General features: G+C 40.3%; 1 long non-coding RNA gene across 1 annotated transcript; it reads left to right on the plus strand.

The window, feature by feature from the left end:
• The first annotated feature begins 51 nt into the window (after window positions 1-51).
• On the plus strand, window positions 52-5,514 carry LOC126509735 (uncharacterized). The gene is made up of 3 exons (XR_007594248.1): window positions 52-169; window positions 1,424-1,501; window positions 3,642-5,514. It is a non-coding gene; the product is annotated as an uncharacterized lncRNA (long non-coding RNA).
• The last annotated feature ends 1,518 nt before the right edge of the window (window positions 5,515-7,032 follow it).

Raw genomic sequence — 7,032 nt, forward strand, 5'->3', positions numbered from 1 at the left:
GGGGGGGAGGGAGGGAGGGAGAGAGGGGGGGGGAGGGAGGGAGAGAGAGGGGAGGGAGAAGCCCTTCTTACGTCCTCCACATGTGGCCATGCTGGAGATGGTACCTGAGCCGCAGCACAGCAGCTGGTGTGACAGCAGCCCATCTCACTGACCCTTCCGTGGCTTCAAGGTGAGCTTTATAGAAGCTGTATCAACATACTGTGTGTGAGGAAAACGTTATGTCAAAATCAAAGATCAAACTGGCTATTGAAAGAAGAATAGAACTTTTATAATTGGAATACAGATAATAAAACATTTTAGTTAATCAGGCATTGCAGGTGAGATAGGAATATTGCAGTTGTTAAAAATAAACCAGAAAGGAAGGCATAGGAATGAGAAAGTTTAAAGGATGCTGATTTTGATGGTGACTTGATATTTTCATGGATAGCCATTCATTCGTAAGGGATATTGACCATTCATAGGAAAGAAATCAGGCTCCTCCTAAATAGCTAGATACATAAAATCACTAGATACATGAGTGATAAGACTATGAAAATTATAAAAATGTTTAATAACTGCACAAGGATGGAGGGAGTCAGACAGTCTAGATTTCAATATGACATCCACAATTATGAAGACTGAAATGGAAAAGAAATTTGATTATTGAAGTGAACTCATCGTACACTAAGCAGACAATACCCTGGATTCTCACCATAGTTCCATAGGACGCAATGGAAAACATATAAGATAGTGTCACCGTGAAATTTGTCACTGTACGTCATCAATGGCTCAAAAGCTTTTCAAGTAAAGCCAGGCTGGCCTTGAACTCATAGAGATCTGCTTGCCTCTCTCTTCCGATTAAAGGCTGGGATTAAAGGCATGTGCTATCACTGCCTGGATTGACCCTTGTGCATTTTTATCAAGAATGTATATTAAATTTTGTTAAGTTCCTCTTGATCATTTATATCATAACTTCCACAAAGCAGGAACACTGCTTAGTAAATCATTGGAAGTATTCTTCCTAAAGAACAGAGAAACATTTGTTATTACTATTCTTTAACACTGTGCTCTAAGTACAAATGAGTGTCAGCAACAGAAACATGCCATAGAAAGTTGAGGGATGGAGCTGTAAGTCCGTGGCAGAGCACATCCTCAGCAAGGACAGGGCTCCAGGTTTGTTCCTCTGCACCATAAAGCAGTAGTAATGATAATAATAACAACAATTATAGAACACTGGAAAGATGGTAACATTTAAACGTCTGAAAGGGGCGGACAGACTCTGTATTACAGTTACTTCATTATTTAACTAAAGGCCTTAGAGAATCAATTTAAATTTTAATTAAAATTTATAGCAGGAGAGTCATGAAATTATCATGTAGTAGTGAGAAGTACAGTGAGCAGCCAGCAAGGATGTTACAGGAGATGCTCTTATTATTCGTACCAGAGAGAAGACACAGGATATTGAGAAGAAACTTTAGAGAAAACATGGAGAACATAAAGGAATATGTGCTGCAGTCTTGAGGTAAGCATCTTACGTCTGGAAACATCATACAGAGCTTAATGTTCCAGGAGTTTCTTCATAAACTACTGTATTCCCACTGATAAAACCATCAACAAATGATTTCTGAGGGGCGGAAGGGCCAAAGAGCAATGCTAAAAGAAAAATCCTGGAGTGTTAATTTGGAAAAGTGAAATACTTTTCAGAATTTTATTTTTAAGAAATAGTACTGCGGAAAGTATTGTAGCCATTGCGTGTGTCGGGGTGTTCCTATTCAAAGAGTGACTGTTTAGACTGCAAAAGCCTAACTAGAGGAAAATAAACTGATAAATGCGGAGTGGGAGTCTTGATAGACAGAAACACATACACCTCAAACTCAGGGAGAAAATCCCATTCAGGTCGACTTTGTCAACATGGATCAGACTGGGGAGCTTGGTGCCAGACGGTTCATTGTCAGCATATTTAAGACACAGTACAATTTGAGAAAGTTGTCAGGCAGTAATCACTCCCATCCCAGGTTTCCAGGCAACAATCAGTCCAATTCCAGGTGTACAATAAAGCTTAAGGCATGACTACATAGAAACTTTTTTTTAACAAGTACACGCGACCACGAGGGTGGGCTCTATAACTAAAGGGCTTCAGATCTGGTGTGGTCTCTGACTGAGTTAGCATAGAGGTCTGCTATAGCATGAATTCTAGTTGGTCTTAACAATAAAATCCCAAAGTCAGATATGGGAGTTAATGTTGAAGATCAGAGAAGCAGAAAGTCCAGCCATTAGAGAGAGAGTTCCTTTACCTCTACCAATGTTCAGATAGAAGGGGTAATTCTGTCCTCAGACTGCATCTCCAGACTTTATCTGTCTCCATCAAACCTCAGACTGCAATGAGTTCCTGTGTCCTTCTGCCTTACATTCCCCTCTCCTTCCAGCCATATCACTCTTTTCTCCACCTCCCTACTGCTGGGATTAAAGGTGTGGGATCCAACTGCTAGAATCACCTTTGTGTGAGCTCTCTTTCTCTTTTAGACAGATTCAGTCTTGTTAGCCAGGGTCCCCTTGAACTAACAGAGATCCCTCTGCCTCAGTCTCCTGAGTCTTTGGGTTAAAGGTATGAGCCACTACTTCCTGGTCTCTACTGGTTTAGCACTCTGATCTTCAGGCAAGCTTTATTTGTTAAAACAGCACTCTACTTTAAAACATCATTTTATTTATTAAAATATCACTATAGTAAGCAGGTCATAAAGTACATGTGACATCTCCCCTAAGGATGGGTGACTTCTAGGAAGGGGGGATCTCGGCTGGCATAGCCATTCTGGGGGATTTGGGTGAGGTCTACCTTCTTCCTTCTTCGCAAAGAGTGGGTGTGGTCTGTCTCCACAACAGCAAAAAACATCCCCAGGTCTTAGAAAACGTCATCCCCAGCCTTCTGGGCAGAAAGCAGGTGTTTTATCTCTCCATTGAGGAGAGGTCCCTGTGCATGGAACATTCCTTGTTTCTCTAGTGCTCTGTGGACACAAGGACCTTTGCGCCCCCTGCACTCCACTATGTAAAATACAATATGACAGGGAATAAGAGAATTTTTTAACAATGTTGACTTAATGAAGAACTTTCTCCATGTGACTAAGGGAAAAGGTCCTGACTCAGTAACAGGCTAGTCACCTTCATGAATGGAGAGCACCGCAGAAACAGTGAGGGACAGGGCATCGGGTGGTGAGAACTCCCAGAAAAGAATTGGCATGGCTGGTACATACCTAAATGGTTATTGGTTATTACTCATATAACTGGCAAATTGATTCTATTTATGGTTTATAATTCATGCAATGCACAATAGTGTACAAACATTGTGATATATGTATTGGCACAGCTACCTAATATTAATGTTTAGTTAATATCTTTTTCATCTACAATTACATTTTCTGGAAACAGCTGGAAGCAACTAGATGAAGAGAAAGATTGATGTCATGATGCATGTTCCTTTGGACTTGCGCAGTCTTTCTTTTTGAACTGTCATGTCTTTTCATGCTAATTTTAAAAGCTAACATAAAAGCAGTAGATTTTTATTATGGCATCTCCATTTATTATTTATTTTACTGTGTTATATTTCCCCTCCCATTCCTGGTCTCTGTACCCCCTTTTCACCCCAAGAACCCTTCTTCTGCTCTCAGGTTGTGAATATAAAAGGCAAAGTCCAGCCTGTGTTTAGTGGGGTCACCATCTCCCTGTCTGGTTGCCCAAGATTAACTCCGCTGAGATGTCTACACAATATATGACCTTGAAGTCAGAAGACCTGGACTCTGGAGTGGCTACTTCCCTCTAGATGCAACTGTCCTGGAGAATTTTCTAGTTTAATCTCATTTATGCATCTGTACTCTTTGGCTGGAGAGCATGTATTTTATATATTCTTTGTTCATTGATCAACTTGTACCTGAGACTATATTGTTTATAAAGGATAGAATTTTTGACCCAAGGCTCTTGAAAGCTGACCACTCTAAGGTCAAGGGTAGAGGCAATAGCATTAATACAAAGAAAAACATTTCCTGAATAATCCTCCGACTGTAGATTCTCCGACTGTACAGTGATACATGTTGAAAAAAGTATCAGGTTTTGAATCTTGAAAATCAAAGATTGTGTCTTTCTCATATTTTTGAGTCTATTTCTCTTTTTGAATAAGGTAACACTAGTTTATAAAAGATATTTATTAACTCATTTTTGTAGCTGAGTATTCTATTGTTTAAACTAATGTTATAATATTGCTGATATGATTTTTAAGCAATACATTAATGAACATTAAATGTTATATGTAATTCAATAAGACAAAAGAACACATAAAATAATCACATAGAAGGCCTAGGCTTTGAGAAAGGAAGACAGAAATTCTGTCTGGCAGGAAGAGGAGTAGGTAATCCCTGCATTTCCAGGTGTAAAGGGGACCTACTGGTGTTCCATGTTCGCAGTGATCTGGCCTCCTGTGAAATCATTTCTCTGACAGGGACTCCAGCTTTATCACACACAAGATGGTGCACAGATGAAAGACTCTGCAGTCTGTTGACTCTAAAATACTGCATTCATTGTAAAGAAAGTCTTACTCACAACAGCTCCAAGCTCCAGGTCACATGGAATAGATCTCCATCTGTGACCTGCAGGGAGCCAGAATGTGCATGGTGGGGCAAGAAATAAGATAAAACTCATTATTTTCAAGGTATCTGTCCCCTGATAGTCAGGGTCACATGTGACTTACATGCTGCACTTATTTTTAAGGTGTGGCTACACATGTCACCTGTATTCTGCCCCATGCTCTTGGCAGAGAACGCTTGTCACAAAAAATCTGACCCACCATGAAGTGTTAGCATGTCATTAATATGAACCAGTGCAGATACCTCTTGTTTTGTAATGCTACTTTATTTATATAATCCTGGTGCTTGACAGATATCAGTCCATCTCTGGCTAGAGAGAGTCCTAAATAAAACTAACAACTCTGTGCAGAAGTATTCAGAGTAGAAGAATCCAGGTTCCTGTGTCTGGTAAGATCTGTTCCCGAACTGGATCCACTTCCCACAAATCAACAGGCTTAATGCACCCCCTTCTCTTGCTGACAGCTCTTGCCCACCAGGGATTCTCTTAAAATGTTCAAACTACAAAGGGGTCTGCTTTCACGGTTTCTCCTTTTGCCGTCCTTGATTCTGCTTAATCTGAGGACAGCTTGCTGCTCTTCAGGCAACCAGCTGCTAGAGAGTGGACCCGAGGAAAGAACTGCCAGGTCAAGCCATGCTGCTTACATACACTTCACAGAAACAAAAGTTCCTTCCCGAGGGAGGCTGGTGAAGTCATCATTTCATAACTAGTATCCACCATGGTCGAGAAAAAGAGCCACTCCTCAGCGCACACACGCAGGGCGCTTCAGCGCCTTCTCCTTCCTTAGCCTCAAAGCTGGATCTTTACTGTGGACAGGAAACAGCTCCCTGCTGATTTCCAGAGCAGCTGCCTCTCTCATGTCCCTCCTCCTTGTCATTGCAAGCCCAGGCCCCTCTGTCTGGTGTCTGTTTCCTTGCCCTGCCCACTTGGTAACTTTTCCCTGTTGATTTTCTCTTCTGTGAAATTGCTCGTGAGTCCCAGGTAGATTTGTCTGCTCTCCTGTTTCATCTTCATCTTGGTTGTTATTGTTACATATGATGAGTTCAATGGCTCCCTTACTAATTGGTTCTAGTCTTATAAAATCTACAAGAGTCTTCTTTAAAATAGGAATCCTTTGTAAGATACATAAAGCTTGTTTTCTTATTTACTTAGAAGTGATCGCTCTGTTCCTGTTTCTCTGTCATTTGTATTGTTGAAATGAGCAATAAATTAGCAAAAATAAATAAACAAAATCATAGAGTCGCTGAATTCAAAGGCCTGAGAAATTCAAAGAATAAAATATGAGACTGTCACTAGTTTTTAAAACTTGTAATAGTTCACTTGGATTCAAACACTTAAAGCAAATCAAAAAAATCAAAGTATATTTATTGCTGTCTTGAAGTCACATAAAAACAGTGAGACCTGGATATGGTATTGATTGAATTCTCTTAGAGATGCGTAATTTAGTTTTATGGCGAGTTTGGTAATGGAAGTTGTCAAGAGATACCTAAGCAGTCTATTAATTCCTATTAAGTTTATCAGACTGATATCAAAAGATCAGGGCTCTTGTTTTATACTTAATAACATATATCCCTGGTGGTTCCCATAGAAATTATCTATACTGTTTTACAATGTTGCTATCCTGCACAACCCTCTTCCTAATGAGCAGGTGTTTAATTAGTTGTGTTTCATCACCGAGATCACACCAACTTTTAGACCTCTGATGTTGACTAAACGCATGCCGGGCGGCTCAAGTATCTCTGTGGCTTCTGTGTCTTGTGGAGGTGGCAGCCGTACCCTCAAATGGCACCCAGAGGTCACCTAATGGAACACCTGAGAATTCACTGGCAACGTCTGTTCTCACCACTTACCACATTCCATCAAATCTAAAACTTTCATCAATTACAAGTCACGATGATATTTTATGCTCCATTAAGAAATAAAAACGCTGCCAGTTAAACTAAGACACACCCTTGATTAATTATAGGACACCTCTGATTTCAGACATATTAAATGAGAAAAGTAAATCTGTCTTTAATAAAGGAGGTGTCAGTTATAGTTCCACTGAACGTCTCCACTTGGGGGGATTTTACTTTCCCTCCTGACTCCCACACTTTGGAAATGATTTGCTAACCATGGACGTAAAAACTGGTAAGAAAAAGTTTGTTCTTGTGTGGCTGTTAGTGCGGGCAAATATAATATGTAATTTATCTGTTATGCTAAGATAGAGTTATATGTCTTTTGTCTCCAAAAAGGTACTAAGTCACCTTAAACCCATGTGATCAATCATTGACTGAAGCATGATTAGTAAAAACCCAGAGACAGAAATTGGGCTTCAACCTGAAGGTCAGAAAAGCAAAGCAGCCAGCCACTGGCTCTTACCTCTACCTCAGTCCGAAATGGCGATCCTGCCTCCAGAAATCTCAGAATGAGACTGTCTAAGAG

This window comes from Alexandromys fortis, unplaced genomic scaffold, assembly GCF_014885135.2.
Source record: "Alexandromys fortis isolate MF-2015 unplaced genomic scaffold, M_Fortis_MF-2015_v1.1 scaffold_87, whole genome shotgun sequence".
NCBI classification, from domain to species: Eukaryota; Metazoa; Chordata; class Mammalia; order Rodentia; family Cricetidae; genus Alexandromys; species Alexandromys fortis.